Source organism: Lethenteron reissneri, chromosome 53 (genome assembly GCF_015708825.2).
Source record: "Lethenteron reissneri isolate LAM-NWPU_2019-01 chromosome 53, ASM1570882v1, whole genome shotgun sequence".
NCBI classification, from domain to species: domain Eukaryota; kingdom Metazoa; phylum Chordata; class Hyperoartia; order Petromyzontiformes; family Petromyzontidae; genus Lethenteron; species Lethenteron reissneri.
Genome location: NC_083831.1, coordinates 9,339,577 through 9,356,751, shown reverse-complemented (window position 1 = coordinate 9,356,751; position 17,175 = coordinate 9,339,577). Strand labels below are relative to the sequence as shown.

At 50.6% G+C, this 17,175-nt stretch overlaps 1 protein-coding gene across 1 annotated transcript in view; it reads right to left on the bottom strand.

The window, feature by feature from the left end:
• LOC133356217 (leucine-rich repeat and fibronectin type-III domain-containing protein 4-like) overlaps positions 1-16,715 on the bottom strand; it is a 157,159-nt gene extending 140,444 nt beyond the window's left edge. The window contains exon 1 of the mRNA XM_061573592.1: positions 16,506-16,715. The gene's annotated coding sequence lies outside the window, so the exon portion shown is untranslated. The remainder of the gene's footprint in view (positions 1-16,505) is intronic.
• Between the last annotated feature and the right edge of the window lie 460 nt (positions 16,716-17,175).

Below are 17,175 nucleotides of genomic sequence, written 5' to 3'. Positions count from 1 at the left end.
TTCTTTTTACGAGATCCGGGATATTCTACGTAATTTTGTTGTAGGGTTAAAACTGTTAAATATCTGACACACACAGTATGGCATTATGGGCCGTCCATAAATGACGTCACGCGATTTTGGACGATTTTTGACCCCACCCCCTCCCTCAAATATGACGTCACAAAGCTCTGCCCTCCTCCCCCAAATAAAAAATGCTTCAAATCGCTTTAAACTATTGTCTTTGTAGTGCGTATTTAATGTGGCGCTGCACTCTGATGTTGTAGGAGAATACATGTATTAAAAAGTCTATTGAATTAAGTAGAACGTGTCTATATTTATTTAAGTTGCACATTTTGATGTGACGTCACAATTCTCAACCCCCCCCCCCCCCCTTCGTCACACATCGTCACAAATGTCTGATCCCCCCCCCCCTAGGTGCGTGACGTCATTTATGGATGACCCCTTACCATACATCCTGACTATGCCATTTGTGCGAGTGTGTTGTATACATTTGTAAAGACGACTTCGACGCACTTGTCTTGAGAAGGTTTCTTTATTTAAGGAGCCACGTGCTCAAATTCGAACAGGCGGGGAGACTCCACTGCAACAGCCCCGAGTCTCCCGTGGATCTCCCTTAAATACGGTCCGAGGCCACGCCCCCATTCCCAAACCTTCTCGTGGTTCTAGACGCTCGCTCTACCAGCAGACTCTACCGTCCTCTTCCGTCACCTGGCCACGCTACTATTCTCGATCATTCCTGCAGCCACTAGTTCACTCGCACTGCAGGCTGACTCTCCTGTCATTACCTCCCGTGGCCACTAGTCCATTCGCACTGCAGGCTAACTCTCCTATCATTACCTCCCGTGGCCACTAGTCCATTCGCACTGCAAGCTGACTCCCCGTGGCCACTAGTCCATTCGCACTGCAGGCTGACTCTCCTGTCATTACCTCCCGTGGCCACTAGTCTATTCGCACTGCAGGCTGACTCTCATGTCATTACCTCCCATGGCCACCAGTCCATTCGCACTGCAGGCTGACTCCCCTGTCATTACCTCCCGTGGCCACTAGTCCACTCACACTGTATGCTGACTCCCCTGTCATTACCTCCCATGGCCACCAGTCCATTCACAATGCAGGTTGACTCCCCTGTCATTACCTCCCATGGCCATTAGTTCATTCGCACTGCAGGCTGACTCTCCTGCCATTACCTCCCGTGGCCACTAGTCCATTCACACTGCAAGTTGACTCCCCTGTCATTACCTCCCATGGCCACTAGTCCATTCGCACTGCAGGCTGACTCTCCTGCCATTACCTCCCGTGGCCACTAGTCCATTCACACTGCAAGTTGACTCCCCTGTCATTACCTCCCGTGGCCGCTAGTTCATTCGCACTGTATGATGACTCCCTTGTCATTACCTCCCGTGGCCACGAGTCCATTCGCACTACAGGCTGACTCCCCTGTCATTACCTCCCGTGGTCACTAGTCCATTCACAGGGTAGGCCGACTCTCCTGTCATTACCTCCCGTGGTCACTAGTCCATTCGCAGGGTAGGCTGACTCTCCTGTCATCACCTCCCGTGGCCACTAGTCCATTCGCACTGTATGCTGACTCCCCTGTCATTACCTCCTGTGGTCACTAGTCCATTCGCAGGGTAGGCTGACTCTCCTGTCATTACCTCCCATGGTCACTAGTCCATTCGCACTGCAGGCTGCTATACTTTCATTCCACATTAAAGGGTTGTTATACGATAGCCGGTAAACCGGTTAACCGTTTTCAGAATCGGTCACGGCTTACGAAAGTAAGGAAACATACCAACGTTGGCCCAACATTCGCCCAACGTTGGTATGTTGTTGGAACCGTTGTCCCAACGTCGGCCCAACGTTTGCCCTCGCTTCCGAAGCAGTGGAGTTGTATGTAACCCTGTAAATGCTCGTGCCATTGCTGGCGGAAGGGCCTCCACTAGATGGAGCTCTAAAGGGCATTTGGCCTACTCTTCCACGCTGACCAGATGTCTTGGTAGATAGAGGTGGGCCTACCCACACTCAACCCCTACCACATGTGAACAGCAGATGTGGTGTGTATCTCATTCAAATACTGCTGGATATTTCCAAATCAGAAACTACAAAGCTATCAAAATATCTGGTGCCAACCCATCAGGAACACGGTTAAATGCTGATATTTTGGAAATGCCTATCCGTTCACTCTGGGGTTGACGGTGAAAAAGGGGTTCTTTCTTTTTCAAAATGTCTCCGTGTTTTGGACTTGCCGACGTATGTGCATGAAGCGATTGGCTCCCAGACGTTATCTTGGGATTATAGGCAGCATTCAGTAGAAACAACACACAAAAAGAGTATTCAGCTCGATGTGGTTCAGGATTAGCGATCATAGACAGGATAACGACATCATTCAAACTGTGAAGAATAGTAAGAGGACACCATCGCCGGAAGGGACAGATTCGGTCAGTGTTGAAGAACAATGATGGAGCAGAACCACGTCCAAGAGGCTCGGCCACCGAGGAGATGGAGCGACAACAAATAAGCTCGTGCGCAGGTGCCGAGTGGATCGTTACATTGCGTGATCACCAGAAATGGTGACGGCCTGGGAAGGCCTTCATCTAGCAGTGGAGAGACCACTGCCGGATGAAGGGATCCAACTTTCATGCCTCAATCCCGGCATCATCCAGTGCCCATTTCACAACCTCTGCTTACTTTTGCAGTTGTGTCAAAATTTATATTTGTATAATGCTTTGAGAGATTGTGGTATATATCCAGAGGAGCATCACCGAGCCTCGTGACTCTTTCAGGAGGGTCCTGCGTGAAGGTGTTTGTCCAATTCCATTAAATGAGAGTTTTTGGATCAATGTTGGAAGAAAAAAAACACAAGGAAGCCAGAGAAACCCCATACAATACCGAGTGTGGGGGGGGGGGGGGGTAACACTCACAGCTCCGCACAGATAGATTCAAGAATCAATTTCTCTACTGCAAACTCTTGGTCACAGTGCAGTACAACAATGCTCCACATGGTATATGCAGGCAATGTCCCATATCATTACTTACCAAGCTCCAACCTTAGGAGCTTACTCATATCCACACCTTTGACTGGCACGGTTGGCTACGTACGGTGCAAAAGAAGTTCAACATGCACACATTTCCGATGAGATCGCGTGAGGCTCAGGGTCACGTGACACTGAGCTCAGTTACGCACTTCAGAATTGCCTCTTCTGTCAGCAACATTGCGCTCGTTAGAAATTGTAATATTTCGATTTAAAGCTTTCGTGACTGCAGGGATTCATCTTCTTGGTTCTTTCGGTAAAGTCACGTAGAATGGAAATAATAAAATAATAAAAATAAAACATAATAAAATAATAAAAATAAAATAATAATAATAAAACGTAATAAAATAATTGTATTATGTTTAATTTTTATTATTTTATTATTTCCATTCTACGTGACTTTACCGAAAGAACCAATAAGATGAATTGTATTATTATTTGGCCGCATATTGCTGCTCAGTAATAACATTAAATTCCTGTTCGCGCAAAGAATAAAGGATGCAACGATATATTGGTCAAAACGGCCGCCTCTACGAATGCAATACTCCTCTTCTTGGTTCTTTCGGTAAAGTCACGTAGAAGAGAAATAATAAAATAAATAAAATAAAACATAATTAAATAATTCTCACGACGTTTCGGCCACAACGCAAGCCAGCCGTCCTCAGGTGAAAAACAGGTCGGAAAGACAGCGTCTGATTGAGACGCTGTCTTTCCGACAGACCTGTTCTTCACCTGAAGACGGCTGCTTGCGTTGTAGCCGAAACGTCGTGAAAATTATTTTATTATGTTTTATTTAAATTTTATTATTTTATTATTTCCCTTCTACGTAACTTTACCGAAAGAACCAAGAAGATGAATCCCTGCAGTCACGAAAGCTTTAAATCGAAATTTGATTGCAATACTTCGACGCACAAAACGTACACGAAGAATATTGCACGAATGGGGGGAATTACTGCGTAGCGTCGTTCAGCTATTTGGAACGATTACACTGGTCAACAACAAAAAACAATTTCTGGCCTGGATTTTTGCAGCTGTTTTAGACTTATTTCAGGGTGCTGATTCCAAATCTGATCTCAGATTTGCTCTATCACATCTCATTTTTAAGCTATCGGCATACCCCATTTTCATTGATTTTACCCGAGATTAACTCTGTTACTTATGATTGCAAGTTGTTGCGAGCGAGTGACTGCTTTAGTGTTAAAATATGGTGCTGTATTTTTAGGATAGTGTGTTTATAATATAATTTTATGTAGATATCCACATTTATTTAATATTTTTCTTCTGCAGTTTTTATTGAAAATGCAATATCTGCTATCTCAAAAACCTGATGTGATAGACAAAAACTGATGCCAAATTTGGAATCAGCACCCCAAAATTACATTAAACGCGTTTGAATACCTTATGCCAGAAAAAGTGTGTTGACCAAGTGTTATCCTGGCGTATGAGCCAGCAGCAATCGTGTCACACGTACAAAAAAAAAACCCTCGACCGCACATCGCCAAATGCATCGCTCTTACCAAGGCGGACGATGCGTGCACGACGAATGGAACTGTGGCCAACTTCGAGTCCCTTTCAATGAACTCCGGGGACCACAAAAAAAGACTCATCACTGACCAAACCACCACCTCCCCCCATCGGATCCCGCGATTGCAGACGATACAACACTGGCCCCATCCCCAAATGGCACCGCACGTCCACTGCTGCAGGTGTTTGACAGCTCGACTCAGCGGTTGTGTAGTAAGCATGGCCACTGGGGGAGACAAAGGCGGCCGGGCGTGGTGTTGCCCACCCAGCCCCCTCGTGTTACAGGCTACACGGGGGAGGGGGGGGGGGTCTTTGTCGTCTTCATCTCCGGTGCCGCCTTGATTGACTTTAACGCAAAAGCAGTCAGGATTGATCGATTCTCTGGCGACTCACCGATTAACCGGCAGACACTCGCTCACCGGGCGATGGTCGGTCATCTGCTTATCACTCGTTTACAGCTACTTACTAATCGATGCTGGCCGTTCCCGTGAACTCGACTCGTCGATTTCTCTTGCCGCTGTCTGTTTGCTGGTTTGCTTGGCGTTTTTGGGGGCCCTTTGGGTGGGACTGTGCTCAGGAACTGTGATTTAAACCATAGAGACCCTGCCACCTTGATACATCCAGATGCTGATTGTTTTGTTTCATCATGCATACTGTTGTGTTCAACCACCACACTGCAGGTCACAGCAACACACTCACTCAGCCACTCAATCACTCACCCACACACTCATCCACACACTCACCCACACACTCAACCACACACTCATCCACACACTCACCACACACTCACCCACACACTCACCACACACTCATCCACACATTCACCACACACTCATCCACACACTCACCACACACTCACCCACACACTCACCACACACTCATCCACACACTCATCCACACACTCACCACACACTCACCACACACTCACCCACACACTCATCCACACACTCACCCACACACTCATCCACACACTCATCCACACACTCACCCACACACTCATCCACACACTCACCCACACACTCATCCACACATTCACCCACACACTCACCCACACACTCATCCACACACTCACCCACACACTCACCACACACTCACCCACACACTCACCACACACTCACCCACACACTCACCCACACACTCATCCACACACTCACCCACACACTCATCCACACACTCATCCACACACTCACCACACACTCACCCACACACTCACCACACTGCAGGTCACCTGCTTCTCCCTCGTGCTGCTCCCCATTGAAATTCCCTACCCGAGTCTATTTTTTCAAGTCCTTATTATAACTTTGTTCAATTCAAGAAGTGGACAAACTCTCATCCAGGGCATTAAAGAGAAGTATACCTTCAATAGTATGTACGTTGAACTTCTTTCACCCCGTACGTAGTGTGTGTTTGCTAGCCGCTTGAAAATTTGGGGCCCTTTAATATCAGCGCTTGGCAACCACGATGCTAAAGACAAAATAGAGTTTGCAAAAGGTGCTCTGTGTACGTACGCTGTTTAAGTTCCCTCTGCATTAAGCGTGTGTAAAGCACGGCGACATTTCAAAATGTTATGCACTCGCATGCCCCACCCCCTCTCTTAGATGGAATCCCTGGGTCTTTGAAAAAGGTTAGGACACCTTGGAGACACGATTTGTGGTCAGTACATGCACACACGGGATTCCATTGAGCCCGTGTGTGTATGGGTATGTGGAGGGGACAACATGCACACTCAGAGGCAAGGCCGGATATCACTTCACACCAGAGGTCGCAAACGGGTTTTGATTCCTTACCCGTACCCGTACCCGGTCGCATCAGGGTCGCAAATGGGTACCCGGCCGGGTACGGGTACCCGTTCCCTACCCGTACCCGTACCCTACCCGAAATGAGTGACAAACAGTTACTCATCAGTGACTCACGGCCTACCCGTACCCGTACCCGGCCGCACCTGGGTCGCAAACGGGTACCCGTACCCGTACCTGGCCGGGTACGGGTAGCCGGGTATCGGGTAGGGTACGGGTATCGGGTACCCGGTTGCGACCTCTGCTTCACACAGACCATTGTTGGGGGACAACTGCTGTTGACAAACACGAGTGAAGTCAATGGCGATGTTTCCACGCCACGGCAGTTGCTCGTTCAAGGCTGAGTCGACCTAGGAGAGGGAAGGTATTGTTTCCGGTGATGTTTGACCGTGAGCCGGAATCGTATCGCGAGGTGCACTGACCTCTTGAACTCCGCCACAGTAAATACACCTATACAGGGACATGCATCCAAAAGGCAAAGATCCACCGTATAGCCTGAACAGACTGTTGGGGCAAGTGCTGTTAGCGAGCGCCTATGAAGGCCGGCACTGCGCACGAGGGGGTGGGTTGGAACACCACGCCCGGGCCGCCTTTGTCTCCCCAGTGGCGATGTTTACTACACACCGCATCCAGGTACTCACTTGAGGCCGAGTCGAACTAGGGGAGGTCACAGGACCGGTTGAGAGATAATCGTCACCAGTGTTGGCCGCGAGCGGGAATCGAACTCGAGCGGCCGGGTTCGTAGCGCAGTTGCGCTAACCGCTGCACCACCGCTCACGTGCATTAACACACACGCGTACAGCCGCATAGGTAAACATACGTAAACTCACGCGTGCTATAAACAGTGTGCATACAAACATCGTCCGTGTAATCGTACAAACATATTTACGCCTGCACGTGTACCCAGTGCGGTGGTGAATATTCTAATGAATTGTTAAACAGTCTGAAATTCAGGCCTAGACATACAAATTCGGACGATCCGAAATAAACGAATACAAATAATTCGGATTATTCAAATTAATTAACACACGGGAGTATCGATCCCGACCCTGATGCCTGTTGCATATTTGGAGTTTGTGGTGTGTCTCTCTCTCATCATCACCACGGTGGCTAGGAGATGTTAACTCCCTCGCCTGGTATGCAGGAGGTCGGGGGTTCGATCCCGACCCTGATGCCTGCTGCATATTTGGAGTTTGCGTGTCTCTGTCTTTCCTCACGGTTGTGCGGATTTTTTCTCCGAGTCCTCCGGTTTTTCCCTCCGCATTTAGAATCAACATCACGCTTTTAGAGCATTTAGCTGCTATGAGTGTCCAAATGTTAATCCACTTCGTTGAGCTATCTATTTGTGGCCATGTCGCTTTTTAAAAATGAGTTAATACCTCAGTGAGCTTTGCCTGGTAGGATGGGGATGGTTTAGCTTTATTTGCACGCATTTGGGGGATTTGTTTACCTTTATTGTGCTTTGAACTCCAATCGTGTTTTTGTGTTGTTTGTTGTTGTGATGTTCTTACCCCGTGCCCCGACAGGACATCTGTGAAAAAGAGCTTCATAGCTCATCGGATTCCTCCTGCAGTGTAAAAATACAGATTCTGATTCACGACACACAAAGTGTGAAAACGCAAAGTAACCCCCACATCGTCGTTGCTGCCGTTCAACTCCAATGGGGTTTTAAAAGCTTCTGAACGTGATGGGCAAAGTGGGGAAGGTGGGGGGTGGGCGATAATTGCCCCATCTCACCTGCCTTGGGTGCATCACTACATCGAAACACGTGCATCGTGAAAATTATCCCCAAAAGGGATCCATGATTGTCCTTGAAAAAATAAAAATAGAACATATTCCTGCGGAGGGAGCTGGTAGGAACGTTGGGTTGCTCGGTCAATGGCCAGGGTCAACGGCGGCATGGTGTATTCCGCAAATATGCCCGAATGTGAGGGCGGGCACAAGCCGGCGTGAGTAGGTTAAACGTTGAGTTTTAAAAGGGCACCACGGGGTGACCAGCCCCTCCCCACCCAGCCCCACCCCTCCCACCCCCACCCAGCCGCACCCTCCCCACCCAGCCCCACCCCTCCCACCCTCACCCAGCCGCACCCTCCCCACCCAGCCCCTCCCCACCCAACCCCTCCCCACCCTCCCCTCTCCACCCAGCCCCACCCCTCCCATTTTTATATGCACGACGGACGGACACAATAATCCCCTGTCGGCTGGTGTAACCAGGAGGTTCCTACCAGTACAAATTTTTTTTTAACTGAAACTCAACCCGAGTGCCTACTCACCCCCACCCCCCACACACACGCCCGCACACCACGACAACCCACACATTAAATCCAGCTAACCCACTTGCATTCACGCCTGATTACAAATTACTCACACGCATGGCCACACATACATACGTGCATAAATGCTCACGCGCGTGAACGGCGTCGTGCACACGTATACTCATGCGAGCGCAGAGTATATGCGTGTGCCAAGCAGACGCCAGCGCAGCAGTCAACTGTTGAACACTATTTCTATGTTCTTGGTTCTTTCGTCCTCTCTTTTAGCCCCCCCCCCCTTCCAATACGTCATCATGTGCACCAACAGGGGCTTGTGCACAAACACGTCCACGTCGACGTCAACTACACCTCGTGCTCTCTTTTAGCCCCCCCCTCCCAATACGTTCCATTCATTGGCTACCACATTCTGATAAGCTCCCCCCCCCCTCCCCCTTAACTTGTATTTAAGAACTTGCATCTTGGAATCCCTGCCTCACTTGATACAGCAAATCCGGCTGTGACGGTCCCACCCGATGACGGAGACTTGTGTTGCCTCCAAAACGTCGTGATTTTTATTATTTTTATTATTATTTTTATTTTAGTTTTATTAATTTTAATTTCATTTTTTTACCTACGTGACTTTACCGAAACAACTTCAGAGTATGAATCCTTGCAGTCACGAAAGCTTCAAATCTAGAATATTTCGGTAACGTCACGTAGAAGACCCAAGAATATGAATCCCTGCAGTCACGAAAGCTTTCAATCGAAATGTATTTCTATGCTTCCATATTCTATATGCTCTCTGCCGTGACCAAACGGCCACGACCAATGTGGTGAAGTATGGACCTTTAACCCCGACGACCCGCATGGCATTAACAAGAATTGCTCGCGTGGTATACAGGAGGTGGTGGGTTCGATCCCGTTCCTGACGCCTGCTGTTGATTTAGAGTTCTCCCACCCACAACCCACGCTCAACCACCCGCAACCAGTATATGTACAAGGACTGTTTTATTGTAATTTCTCTTACTTGATACAGCGAGCGTGTTGTGACGGTTCCACCTGAAGACGGAAGCTTGTGTTGCCTCCGAAACGTCGTGATTTTTATTTTATTTTTTATTTTACTTTTATTAATTCAATTTTTTTACCTACGTGACTTTACCGTAAAAACCTAAGAATATGAATCCTTGCAGTCACGAAAGCTTCAAATCTAGAATTGATTTAGAGTTGTTCACGTCTCTCTCTCTCTCTCCACGTGGTCGTGTGGATTTTTCTCCGGGTCCTCCGTGTTTTTCACTCCACGTTCAGAATCATCATCACGCGTTTTAGAGAGGAGTTGGCTGCTATACACATCATGATAAGTCACTTTGTGGAGCGATCGTGCGTGGGCAGGTCGCTGCTGAAAAAGAGCTGTATTGCTCAGTGAGCCTTACCTGCTAAAATAAAAAAACACAGTTTTTAATTATAATTTTCTACCTACGTGACCAAAGCGTATGGGTTCCTGCAGTCACGAAAGCTTCACATCAAGATTCGTTCACCAGCTGGACTATCAGAGAATCGACGAACGTCACGTGTGGTCGGCTAAAGTGTGGCTTACGCCCACCTCTTCCAAAATGCCTGCCCAGCGTGGAAGAGTAGGCCAAACACTATATATACAGGGGCGGGGGAGCTGATGGAGGAGGAGCGGGGGGGGGGGGTCTCTAGAACTCCCTCGAGTGGAGGGCAATACCGTCAGCACAGCGGTAAGAGCAAACCATTCCAGCGCTGCGTATTTACCTCTACGTTTAGGCGTTCACACACTCCAGGAAACGTGCAGCGTTGCTCCAACCTCAGCCAATACCCCCCCCCCCCCCCCCCGAGAGCATATCGGGACATTGCACGGCGTGCAGAACGAGTCGAAGGCGTTTTATTTGGGGCGGGGGGGGCATGCATACCGCGAGGTGGCTTAGACAATGGTCAACACGATAGCTACGTGCTGACTTGTATCGTTCATGCAGAATTGAAAGGAGGTGAGAGATCCCATTAGTGGCTCTCAGACAATGCACGGTGCTTACCGCATCCAGCGATAGCCCCATTCAGACCCCCCCCCCCGCCGCCCGCCCCCCAATCCACTCTCGCATGTAAATGACCCTCATCACGTGGGTACAGACACTTCGCTGACACATTCATCAACACTGGCACACACGCGCGCTGACACGAACGGCACTGTTGAACGCAGACACACACACATCACGTTAGATAGACACAGACGCACACATCACTGACACACACCCCACTGACACACATCACTGACATACACATCACACACACATCACTGACACACATCACTGTGACACACACACACTGACACACACATCACTGACACACACATCACTGACACACATCACTGACACACACATCACTGACACACACACCACTGACACACACATCACTGACACACACATCACTCACACACACCAGTGACACACACACCACACACACACCACTGACACATACATCACTGACACACACATCACTGACTCACACATCACTGACACACACATCACAGACACACACACACCACTGACACACACATCACTCACACACACACCACTGACACACACACACCACTGACACACACACGCCAGTGACACACACACCACTCACACACACCACTGACACACACACACCACTGACACACACATCACTGACACACACATCAACATCACTGACACACACATCAACATCACTGACACACACATCACTGACATACATCACTGACACACACACCACTGACACACACACACCACTGATACACACACACCACTGACACACATATCACTGACACACACACCACTGATACACACACACCACTGACACACACATCACTGACACACACACCACTGACACACAGACACCACTGACACACACATCACTGACACACACACCACTGACACACACACACCACTGACACACACATCACTGACACACACACCACTGACACACACACACCACTGACACACACATCACTGACACACACACCACTGACACACATACACCACTGACACACACACACATCACTGACAGACACCACTGACACAGACACACATCACTGACACACACCACGGACACACACACCACTGACACACACACACCACTGACACACACACCACTGACACACACATCACTGACACACACACCAGTGACACACACACACCACTGACACACACACCACTGACACACATCACTGACACACACATCACTGACACACACACCACTGACACACACACACCACTGACACACACACATCACTGACACACACACCACTGACACACACACACCACTGACACACACATCACTGACACACACACCACTGCCACACACACATCACTGACACACACACCACTGACACACACATCACTGACACACACACCACTGACACACGCACCCCACTGACACACACACACATCACTGACACACACACCACTGCCACACACACATCACTGACACACACACCACTGACACACACACACACCACTGACACACACATCACTGACACACACACCACTGACACACACACCCCACTGACACACACACACACCACTGACACACACATCACTGACACACACCACTGACACACACACCCCACTGACACACACACACACCACTGACACACACATCACTGACACACGCACCACTGACACACACACCCCACTGACACACACACACACCACTGACACACACGCCACTGACACACACATCACTGACACACACACATCACTGACACACACATCAACATCGCTGACACACATCACGCGCGCGAACAAAATTGCGTTTCAATCCCACACGTCACGGCATTAGAGAGATTCGCCGTTGTAAGCAGAGGATGAGGCTGCTTTAGCGTGGCTCTGAGAGCCCTAATTGGCCGCTAGTGCTGAAGGATGCACCGCACAACCTTCAGGGAGCAGTATTAATGGGGGGGGTACTATGATGGTGCTGATAGCGCGAAGCGATATAAAAAAAATCAGAGGCAAAACGCCGACACGGAGCGATCAGGCGCAGGTGAAACGGGCGGATCTCAGCGTCCCAGTGTAAGATTGCGCTCCTAACAGGCACGGACACATCGCTGACACCTTATATAATTATCGGGGACATCCATATAATCATTGACGACAAATGCACACGCACACACCCATCACTTACACACACACATCACTGAAACACACACACACCACCGACACCCATGTAATCATTGACGACAAATGCACACACACACCCATCACTTACACACACACACACATCACTGAAACACACACACACCACCGACACCCATGTAATCATTGCTGACACAAAGATCCCCCGTATAGCCTTCAACAGACTGTTAGGGCAAGTGCTGTTCAGTGCTCGATGACGACAAAACAAAGATACCCCGTATAGCCTCAACAGACTGTAGGGGCAAGTGCTGTTAGCGAGCACCTATGAAGGCCGGCGCGGCACAAGAAAAGGGTTGGGTAGCCAGCAACACGCCCGACCGCCTTTGTCTCCCTGGTGGCGATGTTTTTTTTTGTTAACACACCGCACCAGATATTTATTTGAGGATTTAGTTAACCGTGAGCGGGAATCGAACTCGCGTTTGGTCGTGGCTGCCGGGTATTCGAAGCGCAGCGCGCTAACCGCAGCACCGCCACTCCCCACACACACGCACAGACACCATCACAATTACGCACGCGCGCGCACGATGCTAACGCGTAATGTGCACATCACCGGTGGATACAGACTCTCTCCATTGACACCCATGTAATCATCGGCGACACACCAACACACATACTGCGAACATACACACGCACTTCGCTGAATTGCGCACGCATTCATCAGCGGCGCACGCTTATCACTGACGCACACATTCATGGTACACACACTGGCACACACACACAATCATCACTGGCACACACACACATTCATCATAGACACACTCATCAAAGGAAACAGACACTTCACTGACACCCATCCATAATCGACTGCGACACACACACGCACCGGTAAACACTCATTGTTGAAACACACACACACGTACACACATTACTAGCACACACAGACACACATCACTGGCACAGATACCCCTACAATCATCTGCAACACACACGGCCGACACGCATACACACATCACTAGCACACACAGACAGACATCGCTGACACCCATGTACTCATCTATGACACACACACACAGTCTGGCTGGTCAGTACGAGTTGGCACAGTTTGGGTGAGACTGAGGTGGTGGGAGCCAGGAGCGGTTACACATATCGCTGATGTTCAACCTTCACCGGGAATCGAACTCATATCCGCCGGGGTTCACGTGGCGCGCTATGAAAACCCACAGCGCCACCGCTCCTCCCGGTGCAGCTGACATCACACACGTGGCCACGCAACAATGCTGCCGCTCTCCACATCACGTAGTAGACGTGCGCTCAACTTCCACGGCTTCGTCACTCGCGGAATAGCTGTGCCGGGCGGCATGTCGTCGTGGTGACGACACCTGCTGTGCACGGACGGTCGCCCTTACAAACACAACATCACGAAAAGCCACCCCAACCGCCGGGACCTCCCAAAGCCGATTTAGCTTCCGAGGTCTGTCAACGCACGGCGCATTCGCGGAGATTGTAGTCGTCGCGGACCGATTGCAGTCGGCATGCCTCGAATGTGCAGAATGCGAATGATGTGCGGTGCGTGAGACTGCCATTCTGTGATCCTTTCGGAGGTAAAAGCGCAGCCCTGCAATTGCCTTGCGCGAAGCCACCCGCATGTCGCGCCTTGAACATTGCGACTCAATACAGGACAGTATACGTACAGTCTTTGTCTTGTATCCCCCCCCCCCGCTCGCTCCCAACCGAGGCACATATCTATCGTACTGTGGCTGGGGGCCCATCGATCATTTCGTGCACAGCAACGCAAGGGCATGTTGCAGTAGCTACGGATAAACAAACACGCACTCTCGATAGCTGACCGTCTTCGGCAGTTCTATACTGCATCTGCAGGAGTGCTGTACATGACTGATGATGATCGGGTTTCCCTGTATGAGCATGTAACGGATGATGATGATGATGACGACGATCAGTTATGTACCACCGCTGTATATAACTGCTGATCATCTTCACCCATTATCTATCCGCTGCTGGATGAAGCGAGTAACAAGTGCCATGTATTTACCAAGGAATGGCTCACCGAGTCTTCAGGATCTCGGTCTTCAGGATCTCTTTCACATGAGTGCCCGACTGACGTCCATCAATTAAGAAGTTTGGCTTCGTGCGGAGGGAAAACCCGCAGAACCAAGAGAGATAATCCACCACGCTGCGTGCACGCTTGCATCTCCGCACAGATGGATTCAAAAAATTGTTGCTGTGCTGCCATCTCCTGGACACCTCGCGGCATACGGCCTGAAATTCCTGTGGCATTCCAAGCGAGTCTCTCCGTAAATTAACGAAACCAAGCGCAAACCCCTCTGATTCGCTTCTGAGATCTCCGCGAATCCAGGATGTGTGGTTAGAAACACATCGAAACCCACAGCTGCGCACTAAACACGCACACCGCACAGCCAACCCGACTGACAGACGCATCCACCGTTTTATACTTGTCCCGTGGCATATACTTGCTCCCGCCATGGCAAAGTGGAATTTCCAACCACTGCGATCAGAAGTCGCCAATGCGGCCGAGGAAAAGCGCCGCTTAAGATTCACACACACGATGTGGATCGCGCGACAGCGTCACCAAATTACATGTTGCATTTTATATAAATACATACTGCCCTGACATCGTATTCATGATAACCCTGCAATATCCACGTGGACGGCTAGACTGTTAGCGGGCCAGCTAAGAAGGCCGGCACGGCGGGCGATGGAAAATGCGGTGGTTCGCACCACGCCCGGCACGCCTTTGTCTTCCGAGTGGTGCCGACGTTGAAACACCGCAGCCGGTACTTTACTCATTTGAGACAGAATTGACCTCGGGGAGAAATCGGGGCCGGGTCAAATATCGCTCGCCACTGACGAGGGTTTTCCACGACGAGACCCGAGCTCAAGTCGTCGGCTGGGTTCGCAAGAAGCGAGATGACGACTCACGGACCCAGACACACCACCGATGCCACGCCAACACCGACATGAAGTTAAACACGTAACACGAAACGTCGTAACGCATGCGTGCACTAAGCCCCCCCCGCCCCCTCGCCCCCGACTAACGCACTAACCCACATACAACACGCGCGCACGTACAACAATCTGTGCTGTGAGCGAGCATCTTGAATATATAACGTCAAAGACGAAGATCTCCTCACGTGTATCCTTCAGCGTACGCCCGGGGCAAGTGCAGTTAGCGATCGCCTATGAAGACCGGCAAGGTGTATAACACGATGCCTGGCCGCCTTTGTCTCCCCAGTGCGAGTGATTACACACCACACCATCGGGCACTTATTTAAAGGCTGACTCGATCTAGGGGTGGCCCGGGACCCGTTCCGATAGTCGCCACTGCTAATGACGGTGGTAATCTAAGTCAAGATTCTGGGCTCGCAGCGCGCTAACCACTGCACTTTCGTTCCCCCACATATACAAAGACAAAGATCCCCCGTATAGCCCTAGACTGTTGGGGCAAGTGCTGTTAGCGAGTAGCACCTATGAAGTCCCGCACGATGCACGAGGGGATGGGTGGCCAACACCACGCCCGGCCACCTTTGTCTCCCCAGCGGCAATGTTGACACACCGCACAAGCTACTCATTTGAGGCTGAGTCGACCTAGGGGAGGCCCGGAACCCGGTTCAGACCTTCGCCACCGACGCAAAGGCAAAGATCCCCCGTATAGGCACAGCAGACTGTTGGGCCAAGTGCTGTTAGCGAGCAGCACCTACGAAGACCGGCACGCCACCGGACACTCACTCTCACCTGTGTGAAAGCGCACGGTTTGAGGAGCCGTCGGAGTACAGGTGCAGTCACAGCGCTGTCAGGCCCGGCATCCCCGCTCCCCCCTCTTCGTCCCTAATCACGGCCACAGCAGCCGCAGTAGCAGCAGCAGTAGCAGCATGGTACCGCTCACTCACGACACGCGCACCCTGCGCTAGCAGCATCTCTCCTCCTACCCCCTTTCCTCTTCGCCCTCTCTCGCTCTCTCTCTCTCTCTCGCCCCACCAGCTCCCTCTTTCTCTCCCTCCCGCAGCTCACTCGCGCGCTCTCTCTCTCTCTCACTCCCTCACTCCCTCCCTCTCCCCATCTTACCCCTCACTCCCTCCCTCTCGCTCTCTTCCCATCTTACGGCTCACTCCCTCTCCTATCCTCCATCCATCCCTCCCTTACTCGCTCTTCGCTCTCCCTCCCTCCCTCCCTCTCCCCATCTTACCCCTCACTCCCTCCCTCTCGCCTCCTACCTCTTTCTCTCTCTCTCTCTCCCCACGTTACCCCTCACTCCCTCCCTCTCGCTCTCTTCCCATCTTACGGCTCACTCCCTCTCCTATCCTCCATCCATCCCTCCCTTACTCGCTCTTCGCTCTCCCTCCCTCCCTCACTCTCCTTCGCTCTCCCTCACTCGCCCTCCATCCCTCACCATCCCTCCAAATTC